The sequence below is a fragment of the Tachypleus tridentatus genome, chromosome 8 (assembly GCF_004210375.1).
Source record: "Tachypleus tridentatus isolate NWPU-2018 chromosome 8, ASM421037v1, whole genome shotgun sequence".
NCBI classification, from domain to species: domain Eukaryota; kingdom Metazoa; phylum Arthropoda; class Merostomata; order Xiphosura; family Limulidae; genus Tachypleus; species Tachypleus tridentatus.
Window position 1 is genome coordinate 80,667,433 of NC_134832.1, and position 13,289 is coordinate 80,680,721.

The following is a 13,289-nucleotide window of genomic DNA, read 5'->3' on the forward strand; positions in this document are numbered from 1 at the left end:
TGAGAAACATCTTTGTTATAACTTTTAACTGATAAGTTACAGACTATTTCACATTGTAATTATAGACAGTGCTTGAGATACTAACTCGTCAGCAATGGAAGATGAACCACGAGTGCGTCAATCTTAATTTTTACTTGCTTTCAGCGACCCTTTCTTCTTGGTAAAATATAGATAGTTTATACTGTCTCGTTCTTTCAGGCTATAGTTCAACAGAAGTGGCCGACATGTTGAGGAACTAGTTTCAAAGCTGAATCAAGTTATGTATGGATATAGTCGATAATTGGTGTGTTCCTTTAGCAAAATTTGGCGTTAGCTAGGAGTATTGTAGTTGTCTGTTGACGTGTGCTTCCCAGTGTGCATATCGCAGCAGAAATTTAGATTATTCAAACCAAGCGACTTTTTTCCAATCTTCAATCATCCAGTTTTGGTGATTCCTTGGCCACTGTAGCCTCATCTTCCTGTTCTTAGCTAACAGGAGTGAAATCCAGTGTGATTTTCTCTAATGTAGCCCAATATGCTTCTGCACATCATTGCTGTAAAGAGTGGTTATTGTGTATTTGTGGTCTTCCTGTCAGCTTGAACGAGTCTGGCCACAAAGTGTTTTTTTCCACAAAACTGTTGCTCACTGGATTTTTTTTATCACCATTCTCTGTAAACTCTGGAGACTGTAATGAGTTAAAATCTCATACTTTTTCATATGAAATTAAAATCAACGCAATAAAACAATAATAGACATCGTATAAACCAATAATTTAAAAAATGTATCTGGAAATGTATTTTAATACATTTTAATTTCTGAAGAAAGAACATTGTAACCAGTCATTTAATTTATTAATTGGTTGATCAATTAACGTTTTTAATAAAACTTTGATGTTTCAAATGACTTTATTACAACATAAACTAATTTTAATTTGGTGATTTGTTGTACGCCTGCATTGTATCGTGAATAAACTGTTAAGGCCATCTGATCAATGCTTTGAGTATTACTTAGAAACACAATTTGATTTGCTGTGTATGTCCAAACTTTTATATATATAAGTATGACAGAGAGATGAATTTATTGGTAATAGTAAAATTGAGAAATATTTTCACAAAACTAGCCTTTGTATTTTGAAATAAACTTAATATTAAAGGAAGAATATTTATTAATATTAAGTCTTAGCATATACTAGGGCCGGGCATGGCCAGTTGGTTAAGGCGCTCGACTCGTAAACATGCCTCTCTTTCAGCCGTGGGAGCGTTATTATACGATAGTTACTCACTCTATTTCTTGGTAAAAACGTAGCCCAGGAGATGGCGATGGGTGGTAATGACTAGCTGGCTTCTCTGTAGCCTTACACTGGTAAATTAAGTACGGCTAACGCAGATAGCCCTTTTGTAGTTTTACTCGAAAATAAAAAAAACAGACAAATCATATATTAGAGATGAAAATTTTGTGTAAGTTTTGAGTCACACTATTATTACTTCTTGTAAGAAGTAAGAATTATTTTCATTAAACTTGTATAGTTTGTATGGTATTTGAATTATTATTGTCAATAACAACTCGGTGAAAATGAATTGCACCTACTATTTATGATAAATATGTAAAAGGTCCCCATTGGCACAGCGGTATGTCTGCAGACTTATATTGCTACAAACCATGTTTCGGTAGTCGTGATGGGTAGAGCACAAATATCCCTTTGTTTTCTTCCCTCACGAGTGCGGCGGTAAGTCTATGGATTCACAATGTCAAAATCAGGGGTTCAATTCCCCTCGGTGGGCTCAACAGATAGCCAGATGTGGCTTTAGTATAAAAAAACACACACACTTTTTGGTCCAGCATGGCCAAGTGTGTTAAGGCATTTGAATCGTAATCCGAGAGTTGCGGAGTCGAATCCCGGTCGCAACAAACACCTTTGCCCTTTTAGCCATGGGAGCATTATAATGTGACGGTCAATCCCGCGATTCGTTAGTCAAAGAGTAGCCCAAAAGTTGGCGGTGGGTGGTGATGACTAGCTACCTTCCCTCTTGTCTTACACTACTAAATTACGGACGGCTAGCGCAGATCTTTGTAGAAGTAATAGCTTTCTTTTATTGTTTCTTTAAAAGTTAAAAAATGTTTATTTTTGTTAACACACATTGTTATAATGAAATATTTCTTCATAACTTCCATGGTTTTTGGTGAATCAAACAGCTTTGCTTTTTTCGGAAAAGCTTTTCCAGGAGGTGGCAACAATTGTTGTAACGATTTAGTATGTTAATATTTCTTTGTCAAAATCTTATATTTACATAAAATCACATATATGACAGAGTGGTATTGTTTTGGTAAACCAGTTAACAATTTCATATATATATATATACTTACTTTTACGAATTTTTTCCCCTCTTATTTCAAGCCCCTCGCTAGTACAGCGGTATGTCTACGGATTTACAACGCTAAAATCAGGGGTTCGATTACCCTCGGTGGACTCACCAGATAGCCCAATGTGGCTTTGCTATAAGAAAACACAAACACAAATCTTCTTTGAATGATAACATCACGGAGACATTCTGTGTACCTAATATTATAACTAAAATAAAAGTTCTTATTGAAACATATCTAACTGTTTGTTTTGGAATTTCGCACAAAGCTACTCGAGGGCAATATGTGCTAGCCGTCCCTAATTTAGCAGTGTAAGACTAGAGGGAAGGTAGCTAGTCATCACCACCCACCGCCAACTCTTGGGCTACTCTTTTACCAACGAATAGTGGGATTGACCGTCACATTATAACGCCCCCACGGCTGGAAGGGCGAGTATGTTTGGCGCGACGCGGACGCGAACCCGCTACCCTCGGATTACGAGTCGAACGCTTTAATCTACCTGACTATGCCGGAGCTCTAAACAGAGATTTTCCAAAGTTTGGTTTTAGGATACAGACTCCGAACTCTATGAAGAAAACGTTCACTCAGAAATTCTATGTTTACATAATTGTATTAAGTTATACGACTGAATGTTACTTGGCGCCACTATTTTCATATTAAGATATCATTGAAATTTCAAATATATCTCAAAATGTCTACTTAGTGATTCTAGTACATAGTGAGGTATTAATCAGTAGTTTGTTTAAGATTATCTTATAATAAGAATAAGAATAATTTTATACAAATCTTTCTTTACTGGTAGGACGCTTAACTCCTAGTCTAAAGATCACGGGATCGAACCTGGTCACACCAAACATGCTCGTTCTTTCAGTGATAGCGTTATAAAGTGACAGTCAATCCCTCTATTTCTTTGTAAAAGAGTATCCCAAATGGTGGCCTTGGGCGGTCATAACTAGTTGCCTTTTCTCTGGTCTTACACTGCTAAATTAGGGATAGCGAGCGCATATAGTCCTGGTGTAGCTTTCCTTTAAATTGAATAACAAAGAAACAAACAAAGTTTACTAGTAGTGTATTATGGGTTTCTCGTAAGAAGAAAAATAGTGGTATAAGTTAGGGAGTCTAATATAACAGTCAATCCCCTTACACGGGTTTAAGATGGTCTCAAACATTCAGACAAATAATATTGAATAACTGTGTTTCCTCAAGTATATGATTTGAAAATTAGGAACAGCAAGCGTTGGAAGCCATTTCGTAGCTTTTCGCGAAATTAAATAACAAATAAACATATCGGTATTTCTACCACACACCTATGTGCTTCACGTCATCACTAAGAAGAACTAAAGATCTTCAATTAAAACGCTATGTGTATGAAAACAGCTTTCCGCTTGTACAGCGGTAAGTCTACGGATTTACAATCAGGGGTTCAATTCACCTCGGTGGGCTCAGCAAATAGCTCGATGTGGCTGTGTTAGAAGAAAATATACACACATACTCTTAAATCGTTAGTTCAATATATTCTGCACACAAAATTTTGTTTTTTCAAATAACAGAAAAGTAATTGGTCAAAATAAAAACAAATGTTTTAATGTAAGATTATAATAATATTTGATCATCAAAACGTTAGCCGTTCTGAATAAAAGAATTGTTACCAAGTTTGTGAATGTTTGTTACCGAAATGTTACTATTATTCATATATGAAATTCACACTGAACGTCTGGTAAAGAAAACTTTTTAAAAATTCCTGTCAATATTTTTATGCTCTAAAGAAAACTTACCAGACAGTGGGCAGGATTCATTACATATAAAAAATTAAGTATCATAATGAGTGAAGAAACTAATTATAAAGCTTGAAACGGTAAGTGAATAGCAGTTAATCAGAGATGTTTTTTTTTATTTCTGTTATATATCCTTATACCTTTTGTGAGTCGAAGTTAATATAACTAAGTGTTTCATACTGAGTTGTATTATAAGTTATATATCTTGAGATATTTGACTCAGTGGGAAGGTAGCTAGTCATCACCACCCACCTCCAAGTCTTGAGCTACTCTTTTACGAACGAATACTGGGTTTGACCGTCAAATAATAACTCCCCCTTAGCTGAAAGGGCGAGCATATTTGGTGCGACGGGGATACGAACCCGCGACTTTCACACTACGAGTCGAATGCATTAACCTTCCTGTCCATTCCGGGCGCTGTTTAGTATTAAAATGCATTATAAATGCAAGAAATATCGTATTTGTATCTCACAACAACTGGTACGTGTATTAACGTTTTAAAACGTTATTCTCTGCTTATCAATAAAAGTGTTAATACCCTTACCAGACGTTCTGAGATACGTTTGTTTTTTTTCAAGTGGATTTCTTGTCGTGAAGAAATATCGTATTTATTGAATTAAGATTTTAAATATGTTAAATCAAGATTATTGTTGGGCTTAAAGAATTATACACATTACTATTATTGTTAACTTACATTTTAAGTTTTTTTTTTTTCTGTTTTACGAAATCGGTAGAGTTCGTAAACTGATTTTAAATACAACTTTCTGTCTTAAGATCCAACTGAAGTTGTTCCGACGGCTACGCTCCCCTCGGTTTCAAAATCTACAGTTACAAGATACACTTGGTGGACAGCACTCATTTCGATATGTCTTATTGCTTTGTGATAAGTTACATGTTGTCTTCAATTTCATTATAATTAAAATATGTGGAAAACAGGGAGTAATCATTTGAAGATATTGGTTTCTGTACTCACACTGCTGTTAGAAACATTTGCTTTCACGTGAGGTACTATATTCATGTTTCTGCCTTTTTACGACACACTATGTTGATAGATCTGATTTCAAGCAAGGTATCAATATGAGATCTCCACCTTTATATGATGTATTATTTTGGTACATGTGGCTTCATGTGAAGTACTACGTTCCATGGTTTGAAACATTACAACTGAATACACTTGTCTAAAGAATCCATACAATTAGTTGTTGGTTGAGCATGAAACACATTTATAGTTATATCTGTAACCCATTATCCATAGCTTATTTAATAATAATATGTATTTTAATGGTCTTGAAACACGTGATTCTTATTTATTTACTTTTTTGTAATGATTGTGCAGCGTTATTTGTTGTTTCTACAACTGGAAAGAAAAAACTCGGGAATGTTTTGAAAAACCGTGTTTTACACAAACAGCCTGATGATGAAAATATAACAACTAATGAATTGGATATATTGGAGGCAATGCCACTGAACCCTGAAAGTAAGAAGAAGGCCCGACAAAGAACGTTAAGAAGACAAAAACTAATATACTAAGAAAGCAAAAAGTGACCAAACGAACAACCCTGGAGACGATATATGAAAACGATCTAGAAGAAAGGAATACTTTGGTTCGAAATTCAATTAAGTTCTTATTCATCTTACGTTATAATTAATATTTGGTACAAGTAAATTTACATTTTTACAGTAAAAACTTTCCCTTTTAATATAATGTGTACTACGTCAAACTACGTGTACAATATCAAACAGATGTTGCATGTTTAAAATCAGTGTTGTTAATACCTTGTGTTATCCCCAACTACTGAAAAAGATGCGTTCAGAGAATCTTTAATGTTCAGAGTCGTTTGAATACATGCGATTTTTTTTTCCAAAATAGACCTACACGTGTTCGATACCATTGAGGTCTGATAAGTGTGATTACCTTTACTAATGTCCATAGCATTAATAACATGCGGAAAACATAAAGACCAGAATGCCCTTTCATGATTTTTCATTCACATACATACTATTACTACTGATAATGAATTATTGAATATTTTAAAGCACCATAAGGTGCGTGATTTACTCCAAAGTTGCAGAAAAAATAAGACAGTTTAAATACTATTTCTCTCTGTAACATAAAGTAAATAACCAGTCATTTGTAGTTCAGATCACATACCTTTTCATGCTTAATTTATACAACAATAAATTGTGTAGAACACTTGACATTTAATTATAACCGCGCTTTCATCTTGTCTAGTAGTTCTTAAGTAGTACCACCGACTACTATGACCAATAGAAAGAGTATTTTACTGGGTACGTAATTCTGACAATTGTTTGTAAATATGTGATCAATAAGACGTTTCTCTGGAAAGTAACGGGATTTGTTCAACCCACATATATTTCATGATTGATCATGTTAAAATGGTTTCAAAATACAGACGAAGTTTCTACTTTTGCTACCATTACGAACAAAAATAAATAAGATAATAGATGTTTTTTAAGAAGGACTCCACTGACACAATTTCATGAATGTATAATTTTGTGTATGTTTTCCTTCTATCTAATGCAAAGTCGATTTTCGCCTATAAGTGATTTTGAGAATTCCATTACTATTTGACTTTCCTTCAAGCCTTCTTTTGGGTCATGTCTGAGTATTTTATATATTATTAATAATTTCATTTGTGATTCTTAAAAACTATAGTAACAATTATTTGGTGCTTTTTTAAAACCAAACTAATCTTATCATCCATTACACAGATATCTGTGTGTTCAACTTGTTTTATACGTATTTACAGCAGTTTCTTAACTTCACATATGTGATTAAGATACAAAAAAAAAAAAAGGATTGGTACAGTTTTCCATGTTGATGATAACCTCCAGCAGGGAAACTGTTGGTGTGACTTCTAAAATTAACAATTTTTTTCAGTTTAAAAATACCTCTTTAGTTATCCTACACGTTTTTAAGGTGCTTCTGTTTCCATTTCTTCTTTGTGAATATACACCATACTTAAAGCAAACATGCATCTATACAAATTGAATATAAATATCTTCAAAGTAATGTTAAAAAATCTAGTATTCTTCAGTCATCTGAGAGACTTGAACCACAAGAATGAAAGGATCAGTGCAAAATAATACACCAGTTTTTACAAATCAAATTATTATTAAAAATTTAATTCAAAACCCTTTTTACCACTGAAGATCTTTTGCCACATTTAGTCCAATTCAGACATTAAATCTCAGGACGTGTGAAACCACTTTCAAAGGAATGTGGCCAAAGAATATCTTCGCTTGAAGATTAGCCGAAAAGATTTTTGCTTCACCATCTCAATCATTTAATTTCCATGTTATAAATATATTTTACGATGCATAAAGAAAAAGTATTTTCCGTTTTTACAGTCAAGCTTCACTTAAAATTGAAGATAAAGTAGACCTGAAACAAAATTTTCGCACACCAGTAGCCAAAGATCGACCTAAAGTGGGGTGTATAAGTAAAATATTGTGTTTCTTTACGTTTACAAATTTTAAGTGAAAACTTTGGATTCCTGAGGTTGATCCGTCAGAGAGTATCTTATGTACGTTTAACCTCGTTAACAGTTAAACCTTATGACAGAAAAGCCAGTAATTCCATAACACTAACTAACGGATGCACATTAGCTTAGACACAAATACCGCAAACATATGGTTAAATCGATAAAATATTTGTTATCAATTTTTTGGCAGCAGTAAAAGTATATTTCAAATACTTTACAAACAATAAATAACACATAATTTATTTAATTTTTATATACATCTGGCTTGGTTATTTATAAAACTGTGTGTTTGTGTTTTTTGTACAGCAAAGCCACAAAGGGCCATCTGCTCAGCCCACTGAGGGGAATCGAACCCCTGATTTTAATGTTGTAAATCCGGCGACATACCGCTGTACTAGCGGGGGCCGTTTGTAAAAGTAAACATTAATATAAAATTCTAAAGTTATAAGTGATACTATTGTGATCATATTCATAATCTTACGTATACATAAGCAATATAAATTATTTTTAATCAACACACATGGTGGGTGAAATATCAAAGGAAAACTTAATGGCTGTAATACATTTAAAAGCGAGATGGGTGATTTCGATTTAGGTGGTCTTGCTGTAAAATTAATATAGTGTAATAAACGAAAATAACGCCTAAAAATTAAAAACTGAAATAATCTGTAATATCACGTTTGTAATGGTCATCACTATATTAACATTTGTATATTCCTCCGTCTTCCAATTGTACCTCAGTCAACACTAATTCGCTGCTATCTTTCCTCCGTATTCTCTTGCCACTAGTCACTACTTCATTGAGAGGAGTGTATTAAGTAATTGGTTCTTCTCCTACGGGCTTCTATTGTACAGAGTAATATAAGAGTGGAACTACGTTCAATTTCGTGGATTACTTCAGAACCTGAAGCAAACAGTAAACTAACGTAAATATAGATTAATTAAAATAGCCATAGATAATTATTTCTCTCTGACCTGTACGCTTTATACGTAGCTTTGTTTTCTGTTTCTAAGTGAAATAACACTGTTACTATGGGCACAGAGCATACTTATCTGAGTGATATCGTGAACTGATATAACACTGTTAGGTGAAAAAACTTTCTATAAGAATAGTGATATTAAATTTAATTGTTTTCTCCTGAACTGGGAAATTATAACATGTTTATATTATGCGGTACCAAATTAAGTAAATTAACTGTAATAAACAACAACAAAAACTTTCTTAAGATTCAGCGTGAAATTTAGGTACAATCAAATATAATATATTCAAAGTTTCTCTTTGCAACTTCTTTCTTAAACCAGTCTTAGTAGGTAATGTATGATATTAATCAAAATAAGACCGATAATAAACATATTATAATACACTAGTATTTGCGATGAAGAACCCGTATAGTTACGGATACGTTTATTTTTCGCATTTCATAAGCCATAATCTTATTTTTTATTTGTGTGTGTGGGGTATTTCTCCCAGTGTTCCAAGGCCTTAAATATACACCACATGTTATATTATATACGTAAATACATACATATATATATATATGTATATATATATACACAGTGGTACCTCGGTCCTCGAACGACTCCCTTCTCGAAGAATTCAGTTTTCGAACATATTGTTTGAGAAAAAAATGTCTCGGTTGTCGAACATAAACTTGGTTCTCGAACCAAGCTTAGCGTGGGCCGAAAATGGTCGAAGGGTCGTTCGGGTCATCAGACGGGTTATTTCGGGGGTTCGAGCTAAAATCTGCTGTGAACGTTCTCGTTTTTCTTTTTTTTCCAAATATTCTGATTAAATAAGCCACCATGGGGTCAAAGAAGGATAATGAAAGCAGCAAACCAAAAATAAAAGTTGTTAGAGGCACAATAGAGGTGAAAAAATTCCCATAGCGAAGTATGAGAGTGGTGTTCGCGTGTCTGACCTTACTACACACAGTTTGGTATGGCAAGGTCTACAGTCTGCACCCCACTGAAAAATAAAGACGTCATCAAAGGAGCTGATATTGCAAAAGTAGTGACAGTGCTTACGAAACAAAGATCACAAACAATTGAAGAGGTATAAAAACTGTTGTTGTTTTGGGTAAGCGAAAAACAATTAGCTGGTGATAGCATTTCTGAGACCATCATTTGTGAGAAAGCAAAGCAGTTGCATGCTGACCTTCTGAAAAACACCTCTGGAACGAGTGCTGATACAAGTGATGCCTTTAAGGCTAGTAGGGGTGGTTTGAAAAAATTTAGGAAGAGAAGTGGCATACATAGTGTGGTGAGACATGGGGAGGGTGCCAGGCAGAAACAAACGTTATTAGACAAGTTTTTAGTGAGAAATAGGTCCAGTGAGTCTCAAGCAGGTTGTAGCGGTGCAAAGAGACAGAAAAGAGAAAGAACTCCAGAAGTAGAGTTACCTGACGTTTTTTATGGAAGGTGATTCCCCTTCCAAACAATAATAACCCTCCTACTCTCCACGTTCCTCACCACCTTTCACTTACGTCATCAGCTCTTCTCAGCACAGGTAAAGTGTAGTTAAATTTTCATTTATTGTGTTTATAGTTTTTGTGGTTGACTTTATGCATGTAAATATTATTATACAGGTATAAATAAGCAATATTTTTGCTTAAAATAATTCATAATGTGTAATTTTTGGAGATCTGTAACGGATTAATTTAATTTACAGTAATTTTCATCGGAAAAATTGATTCGGTTTTTGAACAGCTTTCTGGAACGGATTACTTTCGAGAAAAGAGGTACCATTGTATTGGTATAAGCGTCAGTTACTCAAGCAACTACCTGATGTAAGTGTCAGTTGGTCAATCTGACTTGTACCTTACCAACGTTAACAAGTGTATTTGTGCTCAACAGAACAAGTAGTCATTATTCAAAGCCAAAACCTGTTTTGATAAAGGTAGTAAAAGCCTCAACCACGACTATTCACTAGCACCACATCGGTAAGTTTTCGGATGTATAACCTTGTTCATGTGCAAAAACACGATACCGGTTAATGTACATTATGTAGTAAAGACACAGAGACAGTGAGACATTATATATTGCCTGTGTCCAATGGTTAAACACAAGTATTTGATATTATTTTATTTGTCCCGGCATGGCCAGGTGGGTTAAGGCGTTCGATTCGTAACCTGAGGGTCGAGGATTCAAATTCCCATCGCACCAAACACGCTCGCCTTTCAACCGTGGGGCGTTATAAAGTGACGGTCAATCCCACTATTCGTTGGAAAAAGAGTAGCCCAAGAGTTAGCGGTGAGTGGTGATGACTAGCTGCCTTTCTTCTAGTCTTACACTGCTACATTAGGGACTTTTAGCGCAGATAGCCTTTGTCTAGCTTTGCGCGAAATTCAAAACAAACCAAACTATTTTATTTATCACTCGAAAATCAGTATCATTTCATCAGATAAAACGGATTATTGTGGAAGGATTTCTTGATGGTTTACGAAAAAATGAAAACTTCCAATGTATATTTTTTATTACTTTAACTAAATATTGTTTATGACTGTTAGAAATTTGCTTTGCTTCAAACGTTCATTTAAATTTCATGTCCTTTTATAAGACACAATTTGTTTGTTTGAATTTCGTGCAAAGCTACATGAGGGTTATCTGCGCTAGCCGTCCCTAATTTAGCAGTGTAAGATTAGAGGGACGGCAGCTAGTCATCACCACCCACCGCCAACTCTTGGGCTACTCTTTTTCCAACGAATAGTGGGGTTGACCGTCACTTTATAACGCCCCACGGTTGAAAGGGCGAGCATGTTTAGCGCGACGGAGATGCGAACCTGCGACCCTCGGATTACGAATCGCACGCCTTAACACGCTTGGCCTCCCCAAATATTGGGCAATATGTTATTACATATATACTGTATCAAAGATCCTCAAAGAATCAAAAGGCCCAGATGAGATATAGAGAGTGAAAACATTAAGGCCTAGTTTTAACATCCTTACTAAAGTTGTACATTTCAAATATTACATTAAAAGTACATAATTCAGTAGAGAATATAATTTTAAAAACTTACTGCGGCAAAAACAGTTAAAAAATGTGTATATATGTCTGTGTTTTCTTATAGCAAGGCCATATGTGGCAGAGAATCGAACCCCTGATTTCAACGTTGTAAACGGGTAGACATACCGCTGTACTAGTGAGGATCAGAGGTATGTATCTAGAAATGTAAAACAATTTAGCAAGCTGATCGTACTGTAAAACAATAGAAACCGTACATACAGAACTGTAAAATATGTGAATGTACACGATTGCAGAATAATATTAAAACCTACACACACGATACTGTAAAGCTAAAAAAGACCTGTATATCGCGTCAGTATTGGACTTTAAAGTAATAAGTTATGCACATCACAAACAAATAAATTCAGTCATCGAACTTTCAAAATTCACTTCATTATTTCTTTCATGCGAATATTTATAAAGCTAAAAAAGTTGTCAATTTTGTCTCTTTCTCGTATTAGTTGAATATTTAATATCGGATTAATATTTTTACGTGTTATTCTTTTATCCCGTAATGAAAAGAGATAGTATTTTCGTTTGACCCATGCAAATTTTCGCTTAACAACTAAACAAGCAACATTGTAACAAACTGCGTCCTACTAAAAACAAAACAAATATAAATGTAACAGTAATGTGACCAATTCCAACACAAAACAAACGTCAATGTAACAGTTGCGTGATTAACCCTAATAACAAAACAAATATAAATGTAACAGTAGCGTGATCAACCTTAATAACAAAACAAATGTCAATGTTAGAGCAGTGTGATCAACCTTAATAACAAAACAAATGTCAATGTTACAGCAGTGTGATTAACCCTAACAACAAACCAAGTGTCAATGTAACAGTAGCGTGATCAACCCTAATAACAAAACAAATGTCAATGTTACAGCAGTGTGATTAACCCTAACAACAAACCAAGTGTCAATGTAAGAGTAGCGTGATTAACCCTAACAACAAAACAAATGTCAGTGTAAAAGTAGTGTGATTAACCTTAACAATAAAACAAATATAAATGTAACAGTAGCGTGATCAACACTAATAACAAAACAAATGTCAATGTAACAGCAGTATGATTAACCCTAACAATAAAACAAATGTCAATGTAACAGCAATATGGCCATCGTATCTCTGATCTCTCCTCCACATTTTGACGTGAGGGTTTATAACTCTTTATGGATACAGGAGGTTTTAACTTTTGTCTGCTGCAGATTTGTTTCAACATTTCTTTCGTTTCTTTATTGGCCTGGCATGGCCAGATGGTTAGGGGCGCTCGACTCGTAATCTGAGGGCCCCAGATTTGAACCCCCGTCACACCAAACATGTTCGCACTTTCAGCCATTACAGCGTTGTGATGTGACGCGTAATCCCACCATTCGGTAGTAAAATAGAAGCCCAAAAGTTGACGATGAGTAGTGATGCTAGCTTTCTTTCTTCTAGTCTTACACTGCTAAATTAAGGGCAGCTAGTGCAGATAACCCATGTGTAGCTTTGCACGAAATTTAAAACAAACTGAAGCTTGTAGGAAATTAAATTAATAAACAAATAAATGAGCCCTGGAGAATGAAACCTGTGATCTTGCTCTCCTTATTAGTCATCAAGTGGATATTCGGGGACATGGTTTGCCGCAAAATGGTGACAGTAAGTAAAATTAGCAACTTGGG